Below are 17541 nucleotides of genomic sequence, written 5' to 3' on the forward strand. Positions count from 1 at the left end.
GCACAAGTTTTAATGTTAAGCCATAGGTTGAAGGCAATACAGTGGAGCGCCATTAAGCCGCGAACCAGTAAACCGCGAAATCGATTAAGCCGCTGTAGCAAGTCTTGTCCCAAAATTTTTGATGTATTAAATCTACTACCTGGCTTTTTAAAGTTTCTCACACTCTCCTTGCCTTTATAACTTCAAGGAGATATTTAAAAAGGATCTGCTTTAATTTGGGAAATAAATAAAATATATTACAATAGAAATCGACCGTTAATCTACCTTATCCGCTCTCTATGTCAGCTTTATGGAGGCCGCCATTGTTACCAGTTTAACCTCTCCATACATTAAAGTAAATCCGTGAAAAAAGTGATCAATAATTAAAGTATTATTTTTAATTCGATGATCCGATATAATGAACACGCAATGTCCCGGATGAGGCTCCTCGGCGGAGCTGTTGGCGACTTCGGCTTTTCAGTCACAAAGGTTTAAGCCGCGGTTAAGCAGGTTGACCCCCAAAATACCGCGGCTTAACGGCGCTCCACTGTATCTAAGAATAAATGTAAATTAAGTAAACTATATTTTCTTTATCCAAACTGCAAAATAAACTTATGTTAAAAACATATTCTGTGATAGTAACTACTCTTATGAAAAATTGAAAATAAATTATTAGTTTTTTTTTTAATTAGATAAATGTGATTGAGCTCACATTTAGGGAAACTAAGGTTCTCCATCTACTTCAGAAAATTAAATTAATACAAGATGCCTTAGATAGGTAAGAAAAAGTGCTTTGCATCAATGGACGTGCAAAGCAGATACTGGTAATTTGAAATTGAGGAAAGAGATAAAGCTCACACAGAATATATGTTATCATTAAGAAAATATCAGTTCAATAGAATACCTTCTGATTTACAAAATTCCCTTCCACACTTCAAAGATAGAGGAATCTATATTATCATAAATACAAGATTCTGAAGGTTTTGTTGCTAATATGATGTAATCGTTTTCTAGAGAATTTCAAACAACACAGAGAGAGATTGAGACATTAATTTGAAACTACTTCAACCAAGTGTCAACTTCTCAAAAAAAAAAAATATTTAGGTCCTATGGTAATTGCATAATGTACAAAACCATATCCCAAAAGTTAGGATTTTGTAACAGATACCCTGTACAAAAGACAGTTAAAGATATTCATGCATTTTTTAGGTTTTGTAAGACCTTACAGAAAATTTATACTACAGGGTGTTCGGAAAGTCACTGTGCAGTTTTGTAATCATATACATATATAAGTGCACAGTGACTTTCTGAACACCCTGTGCATTTTACAGTACTCACAAGACCTGTAATGGAGTTAACAGAGAATGAAGTAGGTTTACAGTGAACAGAGAAGAGGCAAAAACATTTGAAAAGCTAAGTACCAGTTTTGAGAAACCTGATTCCACATAATAGGAGAACTTCTACTCCAGTTAAATAAAAATGAGAAAAACTCCTCAGAGCATATGAGAGAATAGGTTTAGAAAAACCGAAATAAAATACTCAATGCCGGAGAAAGAGTATTTAGCCGTAGTACATTGTATTTATCATAACTTCAGATAATGTACACTTACTGTGGTTAGTGACACCAAATATTCAAGTTTCTAAGTTAACAAGGTGGTCGTTACCAGGAAGAGATTGGGAGCCTAAAATTGCCAGGTCAAGTACTAAAAAATCAGGATGGTATATATATACCTGGTGGCCCGTAAGTCCCTACCCATCCATATATCTTATGTATCCAGTGTATCTGTGTGGTGTCACCAGTATTCTTGCACTCGTGTACCCACGTACTTGTCACAATACGTTCTTCAAGTGTAAATAGGCTTACATCGGCCATATTTCTCTGAAAAAAAAATACATGCGTAATTGAATATAACATAATAACATGGATGGGTAGGGAGTTACGGGCCACCCTGTATATAGGGAGAGTAGGTAGGTATTTCATGTTCATTGGAACAAAGCTACTACGTATCTGTGCCAAACTAGATGTAGTATACTATAATTGTATGTGTAAATTAAAGTAAAAATATGTAAAATTAAGACCCGCCAAGAAGACTGAAGCAAAGTTCAAACTTGCTGTCAGTCACCTGAAGTTGGCCTTTCCAGTCCTGGGTTCAGGTCAAACTAAAAATTAAAATGTGTAAAAGAAATAATGCTAAAACGGTATATAGTCCAATAAAAACCTTAAATTAAGTTAAAAACCAATGACTTTAAAATGTAGGTGGGCAGTATCACCTATGATATTAGCTAATGTCAAGGGCAAACCTACCTAAAAATATGTTTAAAATGGCGTCGTCGTTCTTGGTTGTAACGACGGCATGATAATAAAATATGTACGGTTTTGACCTGAGTGATACACAGACCACACATTAGTGCATCAGTACCAGATAAAAGGAAGTGGTGAGTTAAAAAACTGTGATCAATGCATAGCCTAACCAAAACAACTTCCTCCCTTTGGTCTTTACAGAAACAAGATAGCTAAAGATGACTTGATTTGAAAAATATTATTTCGTTGCTCACTCCAGGTCGACTGACAAATGGTGTATAGTTGGGTTTTGATAACTGGACCATAGTCCATGGATGGAACAAGGACAGTGGTGATAGAGCCAGAACAGATGGACTTTGCCGCTCTGTTAGCTAGCTCATTCCCACGAATACAAACATGGCCTGGAATCCAAAAAAAAACTGGACAGAGAGAGATGGGCCAGTTTGTTTTGGATATTGATAAGAATAGGGTGTTAACTACCATGGAATGATGTTAAGGCCAATAGACAGCTGAGTGAATCAATATACGAGTAATCGTACAATTCGTATATTGCATAGTTTGAATATGATTCAGGGCAAGAGAAATGGCATACAATGCGGCAGTGGACACAGAAACTGTAGAGGGAATTCTGTGTGCTACAACCAAACTGTAACAAACCATGGCAGAACCTACAGAGTCACCTGATTTTGAACCATCCATATGCGGGAATGGATGGATTGTTTGAAAGATGCTCAGCGAATAAAGAGCAATCGGGAGTACTGGCCTTCCTCAGATGACTCAAAGATAGGTCACAGTTGGGGATAGTAATTAGCCATGGTGGAAGAGGCCAAACTATTGATACTACTATGCTATTCAAAGATGAATCCAATTTGTCTGATTGTGCCTAGATACAAAGGCTAAAAAGAACAATAGCAGATTTTCTATTATAAAAAGTGTGGCCCACTGTGGGTGGAAACAACAATCCCAAGTAGGGTGCTGTCGTAAAGAGTTAAGTTTGGAAGCATACATAAGAGAGGGTTGCAAACGACGAATATACAGAGGGGCTTCATGGGACTCCACATACAAGCTTAGAACAGGAGAAGTATGAAAATACCCAGTGCAAAACCAAAACCCCTGGTGGTGAATATGATCCAGCATTTTCAGTGCTGAGGTTCTGGCAGAACCATAAACCATAGACCCAAAGTCAGGTTTGGATCAGATAAGGGCGCGATAAATTTTAAGCATGGAATATCGATCCGCTCCCCAAGAGGTGGAAGAGAGAACACGGAGGACGTTCAGTGCTCTTCTACATTTGATAGAAATTTGCTTGATATGTGAAATAAAGTTTAATTTACAGTCAAGTATAAGACCTAAGAACTTTGCCTCAGGGACGACAAGAAGTACAACATTATCGAAAAGAAGTTTTGGATTTCATGAATACACCGCCAAATTGGCGGCAGAAATGTACACAAATAGTTTTAGAGAGAGAAAGTTGAAAACCATTTGCTGTGGTCCACTTAAGTATATGATTGATTACAGTTCGTAGCTGCCGCTCAAAAAACATCATGTTTGATGACTGATATGAGATGTGAAAGTCATCAACGAAAAGACCATTTGCAATTTAAGGGGGTAGCTGTTCACTGATGGCATTCATCTTTATAATGAAAAGTGTAACACTCAGAACACTGCCCTGAGGGAATTCAAGTTCCTGTGGAAAAAAATGGGAAATTGATGAGCTCACACGGACCTGGAATCGGCGGTTCATTAACGAATGCTTAATAAAAAGTGGTAAATTGCCATATAATCCGTATACGTGTAGGTCTCGCAAGATGCCATATCTTCGCGTTGTATTATAAGCTTTCTCTAAATAAAAAATAATAAAAACAAGACATTGTTGCTTCAAAAATGTTTCTCTGACTGATGTTTCAAGGCGAATTAAGTGGTCTATCGTGGAGCATTGTGTTTAGAACCCACACTGAGTGGGTGAGAGAAGGTTGTTTGATTCAAGGAACCAAACAAGTCGAGCATTAATCATCCTCTCTAAGGTCTTACTGAGACAACTTGTCAAAGCAGTTGGCTGGTAATTCGAAGAAATCTTTGGATCCTTTCCAGGTTTAAGAATATGGAGTACAATAGCTTGGCACCAAGCATCAGGAAAGACATTCTCCTGCCATATCCAGTTAAAGACAGCCAAGAGAATAGTAAGAAAGGCAAGAGAAAGGTGGTGAAGCATCTCATAATGTATATCATTAGGTCCAACTGATGTCTTGCCAGACTGATGAATCACAAGTTTGAGTTCCATTAGTGTAAGAGGGCGATTGTTGAAATGGGGATGATCAGTCGAAAAGGAAAGAGGCAGATTTTCAACTCGTGTTTTAATAGTTAAGAAGGAAGGGGATGAGATTGAAGAGCTAGATACATGAGAGAAACATTCACCAAGAGTGTTGGAAATGTTCTGAGCATCAGCAACTAATGGCTATTAGATATTAAGATAGAGAGGGCAGAAGTATACCGTCCTTCTGGATCTTGTCCCATATGACTTTTGAATTGGTTGTTAAAGAAATGCTGGAAGTGTGCCTAATCCAAGATTCTTTCTGACTTTGACGTCTAACTCGCTAAGCATGTGCACGGACTTGCTGAAATGCAATGCATTTTGAAAGCATGGGATATCTATGAAATTTATCCCAAGTGCGTTTCTGAGTTTTTCGTGTTATAGAACAAGCAGAATTTCACCAAGGGCGGGGATGACGTGGGAAAGATGTCGAGGTTTTTGGGATGCACTGAGCAGCTACTTGGACAATACAGTTAGTTACTGCTGCTACACAATCATCTATCGATGATTTACATAAGATGGCAGGATTAGATTTTGAGAGAAAGTGAAAGAGGATCAGTGGGCCTGGTCCAACTTCCTCCAAGGCACACGGGTCAGGTGGCACTGACCACGGCCAATCTCTCTTAATATGACAGGAAAATGATCACTACCCTGTGGATTGATGTTAATCTGCCAAGAAAAGCAAGTGAACAAGCGAAGGGGCGCAGATAGAAAGATCTATAGCAGTAAATGACTGACTAGGTGCATGAAAATAAGTGTAATAGCCAGTATTGAAGAGAGACAGGTTGTGATACAAGAGCATATGCTCTATAGCACAACCCCTCACATCAATACTAGAACCACCCCATAGGGATTATGCCCGTTCAGATCCCTCAAAATTAAAAAGGGTTTGGCAGTTGCACAATGGTGGCATCCAGGTCTGATTGATTATAATTTTTTCAGGGGTAAGGTACAGAGAGCAAACAGTGATGGTATGACCCAAGGAGATACAGATGGCTACAGCCTCCATGAGCGTATTCAATGACAAGGATTGGGTGAGCACATGCTGATCAGCCAGCAGTGCTACTCCTCCATGTCCTTATTCTACACATGACTTATCATTTCGGTATAAGGAGTATTGTCGAAGAGTGACTGTATTAGTAGGTTTTAAAAATGATTCCTGTAAAGAAAGACATTTGGGATGATAAAAACCAATCAAATCCTTGATATCATTTACATTTTATTGAAAACCTTGACAGTTCTATTGGAAACCATTTTTATTTATTTTGGAGAAGAATATGGCACAAAGACCTTCTGATTGCAACCGCGTTTTTTTCTTTACTGAATGTGGGTCGTTCACCCTCTGTTAATTCTGCTTTGAATCGGGTCGGCAGGTTGGTGTTTGTAGGCATACGATCCAGTGATTGAGAGCGAGAACGAATGGTTTGTTTAGTTTTGGGGTGTCAAGAGAGGAAGACCCCATAGAAACACCTGGGCTTGAACAAGGTGAAGTTGGGCAATAACTGGAAGATGTAGGGACAGAGATAGTAGTAGATACTGATTTGTTAAATTTCTTGATTTTGGAGGGTACTAGATTAAGATAAACTGTTAAGGATTCTGTAGAAGGAACAGATATGGCTGTTTGGACTCCTACTGTAGTAGTGGAACAGATTACAGTAGCATAAGTCTGAGATGGAATTGGGAATAGTAATTCCGAGCCTCTGGGTTAGTAATACTGTGAACTCTTTTTAGATGTTGTACTTCTTTCTCTTCTACCCATTTAGGTCAAGAAGTAAAATAGGAAGGATGTGGACCATTACAGTTAATACAATGCAGCTCTAGTTGGCATTCTAAAGCATCATGGTTTTTACCAGCACAACAGGCACGTGTAAAGGAACCTCGGAAAATGTTTTTGAATGAACAAATAGTTGACAATGAAAACATCTAACTGGGTTAGGAATACAAGACCATACCTTCCAATTCAGATTTCCTGCCTTAATTGTGATGGGAAAACGTAATGTTGTAAATGTTAATATTAGAACATTTGTCGGCTCCGTAATCCCGTCTTTACGAGTAAAAATTCGGCCCACATCTGTAACACCTTGGCTGGTGAAACCTGCGAGGATCTCTGACACTGGAATGGGCTTTAAATCCCTCTCAACTATAACTCCTCTGGAAGAATTCAAAGTAGAATGAGGAGTAACTTCAATGGGTAAATATCCAATGGCCTTTGATTTCAAGAGGAATTTGTAATGTTGTGATGAAGATGTTTCCACTAAAATGTCCCCAGACCGTAACCTTTTTACCGATTTAGGAGAGCCAGTAAGCCCTTCCAAACCTTCCTATATAAAAAAATGGAGACATCTGCCCTAAAGGTTTTTCAGTTAAAGAATGTATAATCAAAAATCGCGGGACAGATTCAAGTTGTGAGTTTGACCATACAGAGGCATCAATGCGTGGTTGTTTGCCAGTAGTCCGATTTTTCTCTATGTTGTCATGCTTGTTTATTTTTATTTGAGGAATATCCATAATAAAAAAGAATATTTCGGTTCCCAATGATCCCACCTACCATGGAGGGTTTCGTAAGTACTATACCCGAAAACTAGTATCAGATATAATGTACACTACACCCGTTGAGAACGTCCTATGATGGCACTCAGTTGACCCTAGCCCAAATTAACAGCAATTTCCGAGCCTCAGTATAATTAATGTTATGGGTCGTTTTCAAACGCTGCACCTCTTTTTCCTCCAATCATTTAGGGCAAGAAGGAAAGTAGGAAGGGTGGTAACCATTGCAGTTGACATAATGTGGGTTTTGTGACACTCATAGGCATCGTGGTTTCTGCCATCACAACAAGCACATGACGTCTTTGAGTGGCCAAACCTCTGACACTGGAAACATCGGAGAGGGTTTGGAATGTACAGCTGTTCTCTGCAATTTAGATAATCTGCCTTGATGGTGGCAGGTGCACATGTTGATGTAAATGCCAAAACAAGGATTTTTGTTGGCAGTGTAACTCCATCTTTGCGAGTGGAGATGTGCCTCATTGCAGAAACTCCTTGAGTGGAGAGACCAGCGAGAATCTCTGACTCGGGGACGTTCTTCAAGTCCCTCTCAACAATAACTCCTCGTGATGAATTCAAGGCAGCATGAGGGGTAATCTGAATAGGTACATCCCCAATTGCCTTTAAATTGAAGAGGAGTTCACTGTGTTGGGATGTGGATGTTAAAACCAATATGTCTCCAGATCGAAGCTTCTTTTCTGACTTTGGAGAGCCAGCAAGTCCCTCTTGTCCATTCTGAATAAAAAAGGGGGACATTTGCCCTAAAGGTTTTTCTGAAAGAGAATGTAATATAAGAAAATGGGGTACAGGTGTTACATATGTTGAAGATTGCTGCTCAGAGTCTTCAAGACGTGGTCGTTTACCTATTGACTGTTTTTTCACTATTTTATTTAAATTTTTGTTGGAGGATCCATAGGAAAAAAGGAAAATTTCGGTACCCATTGACCCCACTCACCATGGGGACCTACGAGGGGACGCACTTCAATGTTATGCAAGAACATTGCAGTAACGCCAGAGATTCGTGAGCACTATACCCAAACACCAGCATCAGACACAATGTCCACAACACCCGTTGAGAACTTCTAACACTGGTACTTGGTTGACTCTAGCCCAAGTGGATCAGCCGATTGACCCAAGGGGAGCCACTCCATCTACAAGACCAACCATCTACAAGAATTCAAGGCTAAAGTGGTGTGTTGGAGTTGGACCCCTCAACCACCAGGATCCTCTTCACCCCTTCACATTGTGTCAACTGCAATGGTTCTCACCCTTCCTACTTTCCTTCTTGCCCAAAATGGTTGGAGGAAAAAGAGGTGCAGCGTTTGAAAATGACCCATAACATTAGTTATACTGAGGTTCGGAAATTGCTGTCTGCCACTCAATCTCGGACATATGCTGCTGCAATTCGTTCCACAACTACAGTGAAAGTGCAGACAGATCTTTCTGTACCTCCAAGAGAATCGTTTTCAAAACAAATGAAAAGCATTTTGACCTCCATGGTTAAAAAATGTTGATGAATCGACTTCTACACTCATTTCTGTTCCTCTTATACAGTCCAAGAAATCTCAAGATCCACATCCTTCGGTTTCACATACAGGCATTTCTTCTGATACATCCTTTTCTCCAACCCCACGATACAAAACAATCATTCGTTTGGGTCCTCAGTCACTGGAATCCCCTTCCAACAACAGAAACCAGCCCAATCGACCAAGGGCAGGATCCATGGAGGTCGATAGACCTCCTTCGAATAAGGACAGTAAGGAAAAAAGACATGGTCGTAAACAGAAGGGTTCTTCAGCCACTTCGCCTACCCGTCATTAAAAATGGCCACCTTGATACAATGGAACTGTCGAGATTTACGTTCTGGAAGATATCAAAACACTGATTGCTTCCTACCATCCTGTATGTCTTTCCTTACAAAAAACATTTCTAAAACCTGCTGATACAGTCACCATTCGGCAGTTTTCTCTGTACAGAAATGACAGGCTGTGTGATAGACGAGTACATGGAGGGGTGGCACTATTGATTGATCAGCATGAGCCCATCCTGTCTTTGTCACTCACCACATCCTTGGAGGCTGTAGCCATTCGTGTTTCCTTGGGTCATACCATCATTGTTTGTTCTCTCTATCTGTCCCCTGGAGAGACATATGATCAATCAGACCTTGATGCTGTTGAACAGTTGCCATCTCCATTTCTAATCCTGGGGACTTTAATAGACATCATCCCCTCTGGGGAAGTGCTGTTATTGATAGAAGGGGTCGCTCTGTAGAGCGTATGCTCTCTGATCACAATCTTTTCTTTTCAATACTGGTTCTTCCACTTATTTTCACGCACCTCGTCCGTTTTTTACCGCTATTGATCTCTCGGTTTGCTCCCCTTCATTATTTTCCCATTTTTCATTGAGGGTTGACAATAATCCACTAGGCAGTGATCATTTTCCTGTACTTTTGAGAGAGACTGGCCGTGGTCGATGCCACCCTACCCGCGTTTCCCGGTGGAAGCTGGACCAGGTAGACTGGTCCACTTTCACTGCACTCGCAGAACTTGATCGTGAATCAGTCATCAATAGACGACTGTGTGGCAGTGGTAACTCACTGTATTATACAAGCAGCTGTTCAGTGTATTCCGAAAACCTTGACACATTTTTTACGATATCCTCGTCCGTGGCACGGAAGGCTAAAAAATGGGCCTGGGATACTTTCCGTAGATATCCCATACTTTCGAACCGCATCGTTTTCCAACGGGCCTGTGCCCACATGCTAGGTGGGTAAGACGTCAAAGCCAGAAGGAATCTTGGATTAAATTCACAACTAGCATATCTTCTACCACCAGTTCCAAGGTCATATGGGACAGGATTCGAAAGATCAGTAGGCACTATAATTCTGTCCCCCTCTCCATCTTGCTCTCTGATGGTTAAGAAGAAGCTGATGTCCAGAGCATTGCCGATACTCTAGGTGAAAGCTTTTGCCAGGTATCTAGCACTTCTGTTTCTTCCTCCACCTTCTTGGCCATCAAGACTCGGGCAGAGTATTCACCTCTTTCCTTTCGAACTGACTGTCTTTTTTACTATAATTGTTCCTTTCACTGATGGAACTGAAAATGGCCCTTCATCGCTCTGGCAGAACATCTGTTGGACCAGATGATGTACACTATGAAATGCTACGCCATCTATCTCCTGCTTCTCTTGCTATTCCTCTGGTTGTTTTTAACCGGATCTGGCACGAGAATGTTTTTCCTGATGTCTGGCGCCAGGCTATTGTTTTACCTTTCTCTAAGCCTGGGAAGGATCTCAAGATTCCTTCAAACTACCATCCAATAGCTTTGACGAGCTAGAGGATGGTTAATGCTCATCTTGTTTGGTTCCTCGAATCAAACAACCTCCTCCCGTCCACCCAGTGTGTTTTCCGATGAGAGCAGTCCACCATGGACCAACTGATTCGACTTGAAACATCAATCAGAGAAGCCTTTCTCAAATGCCATCATCTTGTGTCAATAGTCTTTGACATTGAGAAGGCTTATGACACAACATGGAGGTATGGCATTTTGCGAGACCTTCATATATATGGGTTACGTGGCCATTTACCTATGTTTATTAAAATATTTTTAATGAACAGGAGATTCCAAGTTCGTGTGTGGGTTCGACACTTTCCCATTCTTTTGTACAGGAATTTTGGGTCCCTCAGGGCTTTGTTTTGAGTGTCACACTTTTCAGTATAAAGATAAATGCCATCACTGAACAACTTCCTCTCACAGTTGCAAATGGGCTCTATGTTAACGACTTTCACATCTCGTGTCAGTCATCGAACATGAGATATGTTGAGCGGCAACTATAAACTGCCCTCAGTTGTTTACTGAAATGGACTATGGTGAAATGCTTTAATTTTTCTCTCTATAAAACCGTTTGCATGCACTTTTGCCGCCAACGGGGACTCCACCCTGATTCTGAACTTCGTATCGGTGAAGTTTCGCTTCCAGTGGTGCCTGAGACCATGTTCTTGGGGCTTAACTTTGACAGTAAGTTGACCTTTATACCACACTTAAAGCAGCTACAGGTCAAATGCACAAGAGCGCTGAACAAAATCCGTGTCCTCTCTACTGCCAGATGGAGGGCAGATCGATGTTCTATGTTAAAGATATATCGTGCTGTTATTCGTTCAAAACTCGGCTATGGATCAATGGTCTATGGCTCTGCCAGACCCTCGGCCTTAAAGATGCTGGACCTCATTCATCATCAAAGACTTCGACTCTGTACTGGGGCTTTCTGCACCTCCCTAGTTCAGAGCTCGTATGTGGAATCTCACGAACCTTCTCTGCACCTTCGCCGTTTGCAACTGTCTTTACTGTATTCTTTGAAACTTCGCTCCTTACCAAAGCATTCCACTTGGGGATGTGTTTTCCTTCCTCAGTGGGCCTTACCTTTTCCAAACAGACATCTGCTATTGCTCCTTTTGGCCTTCGCATCCAGGCACAATTGGATGAATTGGGTCTGTCCTTGGAAATCATTGCAGAATCCACTGGTCAGCCCATCCCCCATGGCTTATTACAGCCCCCAAATGTGACTTTTCCTTAAATCATCTGAAAAAGGCAGATACGCCCAATTGCAAGTACCGTCTTTTATTTACTGAACATCTTTCGAGCACCCTTTCTATTCCAATTTATACGGATGGTTCAAAATCAGGTGACTCTGTGGGCTCTGCCATGGTTTGTTGCGATTCGGTGATTGCACGCAGAATTCCTTCTACAGCTTCTGTGTTCACTGCTGAACTGTACGCCATATCTTTTGCCTTGGATCATATTGAAGCTGAGCAGTACTCCGACTGCACTATTTATACTGACTGCCTTAGTTCTCTGCTGGCCTTGTAATCACTTCACGTTGGCTTACACCCTATTCTCGCTGCTATTCAAAACCGACTGGCCCATTTCTCATTAACATCTACTTATATCCAGTTTTTCTGGATACCAGGTCATGTTGGTATTCGCGGGAATGTGCTTGCAGATATGGCAGCTAAATCTATCTGCTCTGGCACTATCACCACTGTGCCTATTCCGTGCATGGACTATGGCCCTGTATTTAAGGCTCGGCTCCGTGCCAGCTGGCAGTCCACTTGGAGTGAGGAACGTGACAACAAGCTTTTTCAAATAAAACCCTATATTGAGCTTTGGCCGTCTAGCTTACGTAAGGTTCGGAAGGAGGAAGTTGTTCTTACTAGACTACGCATTGGTCACAGTTTTTTAACTCATCGTTTTCTTTTATCTGGAACTGATGCACCAGTGTGTAGTTTGTGTAACACTCAAATCACTGTAAGCCACATTTTACTTTTCTGCCATCGTTACGACTCTCAAGGACGACACTATTTTAAACATGTTCTGTCCCAGGGTTTGTCTGTGACATTGGACAGTGTTATTGGTGATGGTGACACTGTCCACCTTGATAAAGTTTTTAGTTTTTTAATGGCCATTAATCTTTTAACCTCATTTAAATGTTTGTTATTTATTCATTACACCTCTTTAATTGTGGTTCCCTTTTCAGTCTCAATCTCTCTAGTTCAATTTGACATTGTAAAATGGCCAGAATATTAAATAACTCGACACCAGGACTGGAAAGGCCAACTTCAGATGACTAACGCTGCTGTTTGAACTATCCGTTTGAACGACCCGTTAGTCGTCCTGGCGAGTTGTTTTACACTTTTTCTGCATGTCATTTAACACTTTTATTACTTTACCGTTTAGTACTGGCCAACACATAACCCGGAACCAGGACTGGAAAGACCAACTTCAGGTGACTGACGGTGGTTCTTGAACTTACCTGTTAGTCTTCCTGGCGGGTTATGATCATTACCATTCTGCTACAGAAAGTCCTTTACAACTTCTTTTACTCTGCTTTCTCTCTTAACATTGTACTCTAGGTGTCAACATTGATTTTATACTTTTTCTGTTTTTAAATGATATTTTGTTTTACCTTCATTCCCTTTTATGTATTTTACTACATTTAATTTATTTTTACCTTTTTACTGGACGTTTGGCTCAGACAGCCTAGCTGCTTTGTGCCATAAAACACTAAATCAATCAATCAAACACGCGGGTGAATGTTTAGATCCCAGAGGAGGTAAACTTAAAGTACAAAACCTTCACCATGTACAGTAATTCACATCGAAGGGATGTGGGAAGAGAGAGAAGGAGTCAATAGTACTGGGGCAGTATAACCAGATTATCACTCCATTGGCCCAGGATTCACCGACCCACAAGGATTTTGCCCGATGTACCTATCCATCTCTGGTCATTACCATTACAAGATTATGACTTTGAATAAATATACAAGTCAGGTAGAAAATATTCTAATACAAATGAATTCAGTAGAACTAGAATAAGAGACTCGGTGGATAATGTAAGCAAGAAGTTTAACAAAATTAAGACAGTGAAGATGACTAACAAGCAGTCTGGGATTTAGACCAGGTTATTACTGAATAAAATAAAATATGAGAAAAATTATTAAGAATATAGTAATATGAAGAGAAAAAACCAAGCATGTATTAGATTCAGATGTACTTGCAGAGAAACGGAAATAAGAATAATTATATCAACTTTACTACAGATAAGAGTTGCACAAAATATGAAAACTGAAGTTGAGTATCTTCCATGATACTTCATTCACCGTATATTTGGCTTTTGGAGAAACTTTTAGAAGAATAAATAGAAAATTATTAATTTTGATCAAATATCAGTATGTTAAGAATTTTTGTGAATTATATATTGAGTATCAGAAACATAGCACAAGTTATCATTTAAGAAATGCACTCTTTGAATTATGCCATTTCAGGTGATAGCTATAGATATTTTAGATCTATAAGCAACATTATATTCAGAAAATAGAGAAATATTACCCGTTTCAGATTACTTCACTAAATTTCTGCAAATAACATATTTATCGCATCAAAATGAAATTATCCTGAACGCATTTGCACACCAAGTTGCATTTAAATATGGAATACCACAAATTCCATTATCAAACAGAGTCATAAAATTCATTTGGAAATTGATAAAAGAGGTATGTGAATTATTTCGTGTAAAAAAGCTACTAGATTAGTAAAAAAATTAACAGTACTTTGTTAAACGTGTTATCAAAATAATAAGAAAACACGAGATGAGCAAATGCCATTATTATTATTATTAAGTCATAAAAGTGCAGCAAACTAATCTACTCAAAAGATCCATCTATTCTTATTGTATGGTAAAGACGTTATGTTGCCAATGCAGAAGGCATTAGCTCCAAGAAAAGTTAATTATGAATTAAGTGGAAATTGTAAAGCAGAAATGTTGCAGATAATGCAAATAGCACTGGAGATAATAAATGAAAAATTAAATAAATCAGTCAAAAGTAAAGAATATGGGGCAGCTAGAAGAAATAGCATAAACATACTATTTTATTAATAAAAGTCCATTAATTAAACCCTTGCTACGAGTAGGTTAAAGTGCACGTTACGATTTTTCAGACAGTGGCTTTTAAAATTTAATCATCCGAATTTATTATCTGTATATAAGAAGAACTCTGACATCAATAGATAAAAATAAAAAATAAAAATCGTGGCAGGTATTCCGATTTAACACTTAACTTCTCAAGGAGAGATTCAAAGCAATCGAGGGCGCTCAGAAGAGACCTTCTCTTCGCCCTACTCGTGAAGTTGAATTTAACTGGGCTGGTGATTTATGGCCATACCAATAAGATTTAAAGTCAACAAGATTATGCTGCAGTCAGATGGCAAAGGACCGTTGATGGTCCGCGAGAGGTTAAATATTGACCCTTAAAATATAAAAAAAAAACACAAGAGGATAGGGATCTGTAGATCCAAGAACCTCAGAATTTGCTGTGAGGGGAAACAGGAGTACCCCGAGAAAACCCGCTTTCACAATCAGGGTGCCGAATTTATCTACCCTGACCGTGCCCGGAAGTTGCTGAAAAAGAAATCTGGGTTAGTAAAGCTTTTTTAAAAACAGAAACATTCACAACGGTAAAACACATTAGTTAAGTCAACGATGGATCTAAGGAACCAAGAGGATAAAGATAGGCTGTTCGTGGATATAAAACAGGGTGATCAATTTTATTTGTGTCGATAAGTCGTTCTATTTCTGTTTGGAACGGTTTGTGTTTTCTTATAAATCTGGTTTGTGTCTTCTTGCTGAATGTGTTATTGATGTTTCTGTAGCGGTTAACACGTTGTAGCCTTACCGAGCATGAGTTGAGTCTGGCATAAACCTCTCTTTGTTAGTTTAGGTTGCTGTTGAAGACTAGTGTCAACATTACGCATGTAACATCAATAGATAATTAATTAACCAAATATAAATATAAGGTTTACGTTTTAATTTCATGAGAATCATGACATTTGTTCAGTAGATCGTCTCCATATTCTAATTTCTTCCTGAAATACGGAATTTACTGTAAATTACTCATTATAATATAGTTATTACTAGAGCAAAGTGTAATTTTTACTGCCTTCTACCCCACTTGTTAACATAGTCTTAAACTAGAAAATCAGAACGACTTGCTGTAGCTACCAGTTATATCTTCTCTTTCGTAAATAGCCAATAGCTCTCTCAGACGTTTTATCCGATATAATGTATAACCAATAGAGTTAATACACGTGTACCAAATGATTTATTATATTACGCTCTTGTCGGTACAGTGCATTGTGGTTTTGTTTCAATTTGACAACTTTTCTCACAGTGTTAACACCGGAAAGTTTTGCTCTCTTATGTCCTAGTTAGAAAGCCGGCAAAATTATGATACTTACCGAAAATTGTTTTATTTTTGTGTATTAATATTCTCTGTTCTTAAGTTCATTATTTAAGTAAATACAAATGGCTTAGACTCTTAGCAACATTGGTATAAATTTCATCAGTAACTGATAGCAAAAACGAAAGGCCACGGGGAAGTAACGTATTCCTTGTATCTTACGTATATTTTTTAATTATTGTTATAAAAGTAACTGAAAAGTAAGAATTCGAAACTTATCAGGTTTGATAATGTAATATAACAATAATAATTCTTCAAAAATATGCTCGCAAACAGCTCATGCATTACATCATTTATTAAAGATGAAAAAGTTTGAGAGGCTTATACAACAGTGAAGTTTGGTTTGAATTTCATGCAAAGCTACATCAAGGCTATCTGCGCTAACCCTCCCTAATTTAGTAGTGTAACTCTAGAGGAAAGGCAGCCAGTCATTACTACCCACTGCCAACTCTTGGGCTACTCTTTTACCAATGAATAGTGGGATTGACCGTCACATTTTTACGCCCCACAGCTGAAAGGGCGAGCATGTTTGGTCTGACGGAGATTCCAACTCGCGTGTCTCGGATTACGAGTCGAGTGCCTTAACCAACTGGCCATGCCGGGCCTACACAACATTGAGGAATCACTTGAAAATCATTGACTAATATTTCTGACCAGTGGGTGAAAGAACAATGCTAGTCACTCATTCAGTACGGTTGGGATTTATCTTGAAAGGTAAGACAACCATTAGTTCATGTAACAAATGATAGAAAGGAAGTAGTATTTCTTGTCTTCTGAGCTTTCAGGTTGCGAGGTCCATCAGAATGTATGTATTACATTTTATTACTACTACCCGATTATCATAGCTAGTTGAACGACTGATGGTTAAAAGGAAGAAGTGTTGCTTACTTTTCAAGCTTTCAAGTGATGACTTCTACAGTTCATGTTCTTATTTGTTATATTCATCTTAGTGTTTAATGCGCAAGGTATGCGTTACACTGTAGTGATACTGCTAGATCATGACACTTTGTACAGTTGTTCTCTTTAATAGACTAAATAGAGATAGCATTCATTCCATGATACTGAGATGCGGCGTTTGTACAAATTGCAGAATTATCAGTCGATTATCGACAGTTAGGGTAATTATGTGATTGAAAGGTAATTGTGACCCCTTGCTTTCCTAACAACTGAATGATATTTATGATGCGAAACGCCGTCCAGTGTTTCGTGAAAATTGCTTTGACATTTTATCTGATTGGTGAAAACTGTGCAGAACGTACCAACTGGTATTCACTGTAGTTTCATTGATTGTACTATGAGTAATGGGAGTTATATTCTTGATATATCTAGATTTTTCCAATGATTATTTATTTTATGAAGCCTTAAATGCAAATGAGTTATGTGTAATGACCCCCAAATTATACTGCCATTCTTATCAAAAGTAGCTTCAGCAACTGATTCAAGCATTACGAGTGTGCTTCATGCTGTAGCCAGAGGCAAGCTATGGCAACTGTTACAGTTCTTGATTACGCCTGATGGCAGTATAAGTATATTGCGGCAATATAGATATATTAGAACAAACAAATTTGTAGTTACCACGTACTGAAGTTATTCATAAGTGTTTTAAGACGCATTA

The sequence above is a fragment of the Tachypleus tridentatus genome, chromosome 2 (genome assembly GCF_004210375.1).
Source record: "Tachypleus tridentatus isolate NWPU-2018 chromosome 2, ASM421037v1, whole genome shotgun sequence".
Lineage (NCBI taxonomy): Eukaryota > Metazoa > Arthropoda > Merostomata > Xiphosura > Limulidae > Tachypleus > Tachypleus tridentatus.